General features: G+C 34.8%; 1 long non-coding RNA gene across 1 annotated transcript; it reads left to right on the forward strand.

Annotated features, from left to right (window-relative positions):
- Positions 1–1467: 1467 nt before the first annotated feature.
- On the forward strand, positions 1468–2133 carry LOC138895113 (uncharacterized). Its single transcript, XR_011409313.1, has 2 exons — positions 1468–1617; positions 1728–2133. It is a non-coding gene; the product is annotated as an uncharacterized lncRNA (long non-coding RNA).
- The last annotated feature ends 738 nt before the right edge of the window (positions 2134–2871 follow it).

Here is a 2871-nt window from a genome sequence, read left to right on the forward strand (position 1 = left end):
TCGTTGTCAAAATCTTCAACGTTCAATTTATCGTTGTATACATTGTGATAGGAAGTATTTATATTATTATACAAGAGAAAACTTAAAGCTTTGAAAATCTTCAGCAATGACTAGTCAGATATGATAGTAATTAGACCACAATCATAGAGTATTACCCTAAATTTCGTTTAATCGTTTTTATGTTTTTTCTTTTTTCTAATGGGCTCTTATTTGATTTTTCTAATAAACGCCTGTGGCCCATTTTTGGTTTGTTGAAACTGGGCAAATTGCCCTTTTCTTTGGGGAAGTGCACAAACACCCATTCTTAGAATACTATTTAGAGATTGGCCAATACTTATTTTGTCCTGAAAATTTGAATTTAAAATTTTAATTTCAGGATATTTGTACCCCAAAAATTAAAATTCAATACACATTGGTTAATTCCTAAATAGCAACCTTTTAGAGTGGCTACCTAGTGTCATTTCTACCTTTTCTTACATCTTCACCATTAAAAGCAGTGACCGCGCCGCCGCCACTGGTAAGGCCCAATAAAAGGAAAAAAGGATTACTTGCACTATATGGCCTATTTTTGAGGCCTCACTCATGGATATGGGGAGTTTCTTGAAGGTAAAACTTTGTCATCTAGGGTCTCACTGTGGACATCATGGTGAAAACTCGTCATAGAAATATGCATTGAATATGTACAAATAAAGTAGTTGTATATCGGATGTATGTTATTTGCATGTTCAATGTATCACTGAACAGATAGTGACACACACGATAAATAAAATATATACACAACATAATTGTATATTTTATATATGTATGTCATGTCTGTGTTTATTTTTTATGATTCTATATATGTTGTTAGAAAACTCTTGCTACAGAAAATCTGGGTAATAAGGGGCCTAATTTGGTATCTCTGGGAAAAATTTCCTTGTTTTATTTTTCACTCGATATTTGATATCTACATTGGGGTTCCACTAATCCAAATCACGCCGCTTAAGGCCTATTAAAGGAATAACTGCTCTGTACTAGTTTTTTTTTTTTTTTTCATTTTCAGGGCTCGAACCTGAAGCATCTGGTTAAGGGTGCCCGACCATGAAAATTAAAAGGAGCATACCTGACACCTTCAATCACCAAAAGATTCCCCGTAGTCGGCAAACTGCGAATGAGTGCGAATCATATATTTCACTAAGTGAAAGAGTCAAGATTTTATGCTTTTGTCCACTGCGTACGTCCTTTAAGTTTTTGCTTAATTAAACTCGTCCGTCTTAGTGACTTTGTCATGAACCAACAGTGAACATATATTGTAGTTTCTAAGTATATTTCTTTGACCAAGTACAGTCGGCAACATACCCCTGATTAGTAAATGCTGAGAAGGAAAGAACAACACAAAATCCACTCTTTTCTTAGACAAAGGAGAATCTTATTCTTACTTGTATGACCTATATATACACATCTCAAAAAAGTATTAGACACTCAAGAAATTCAGAAGCAATTTAATTTGAGCACACTAGCTCGTGCAAGTTTGTCAATCAAGCATGGTTAATGCTAAGTCGGCTAACTGCTACTGGAACATAGCCTTAGTCCTCACTTTTCTTCTCATTCTGCCTCCTTCCCAGGAACGAGTTCTCAGTATGAATATTTAATTGCTTAATTTTATACGTTAATTAGTTGTTGCATAAAATATTTTTCCTTTATCTTTGAACTTACATACTATTTTTTGTGTATTTTGTCTCCTCCAGCGTTTAACAACGAGATGTTTCACGCCCTTCCACTTTGTACGACAGTTTATAATGTAGATACTGGTGACACTTGCGACAATATTATCCGATCTTTCGATGTGAAAGCAGAAGACTTCGCTTCTTTTAATCCAAACCTTAACTGCGACGATCTTTTTGTGGGTGAATATGTTTGTATCAATGGCACCTTATCTTCTTGAATCCAATTCACGATGGCCAACAATGTTCTAAATTAAGTATAAGTATCTCTAGTGGTAGATGCAAAATCTCTTCGAGTAATGAAATCTATTGGCTACAACTTGTTTTTCTATCCGTTGATCCGTGGTTAAACCTAGAAATTTCTTCAGTTATTTTGTATCAAGTGATGTTTTCACACAATGGAAATCAGCTCTCTTTATGTTGGTTATGACTTATATTTTAATTTGCTTATTGATCAATAGCAAAAACAATTTATCTCACGTATTTGTCAGAAAATGACTTCTGAAAATCTTCGGTGTTGTTAGAGTTTGAGTTTAGGTTTTGGAGATCATACATTAGAAATTGTATAGTACCATCGAAAAGGGTACTCCCTCCATTTCAATTTAAGAAAAAAAAAATAACTTTTGAAATTTTGGATTGTCACACCTCTTTTTTTCCGAGGGGATAGGGATAAGGGAGTTTTTCCAATTAAAGTGACATTAATCGAAATGTGATTATTTATTAAATTCAGAGTCGCCACTTGGAATAAGTTATGGTATCCCAAGTCACCAGCTTATTTTAAATCCCAAATCGAGAAAATTTAACTCTATTTATGGTCTGCGAACACAGAAGACCGGGTAAGGAATTCTGCTAACCCGGGAGAAGGTGTGAGGCACTCCCGAGTTCCGTGGTTTTAGCACGGTCGCTCAACTATTAATAATTGGCCTAATTATCTGATTTAATACATGTTTTAAAACCTAGTGTGCATTTTTATCTTCTAAACCGCTTTTAATATTTATGAAATTTGTTTGAGCAAGTCACGATGTCGCGCACTCGCTATTTTGGTACACGTTGCAAACCGCACCACATGAAATGCACCCACGATTTACGACATGTTTATTTTTATTATTATTTGAAGTTGTGGCCGAGTCACGTGAAACGCACATACGAATTGGGATTACGTATCATG

This window comes from Nicotiana tomentosiformis, chromosome 7 (genome assembly GCF_000390325.3).
Source record: "Nicotiana tomentosiformis chromosome 7, ASM39032v3, whole genome shotgun sequence".
NCBI lineage: Eukaryota > Viridiplantae > Streptophyta > Magnoliopsida > Solanales > Solanaceae > Nicotiana > Nicotiana tomentosiformis.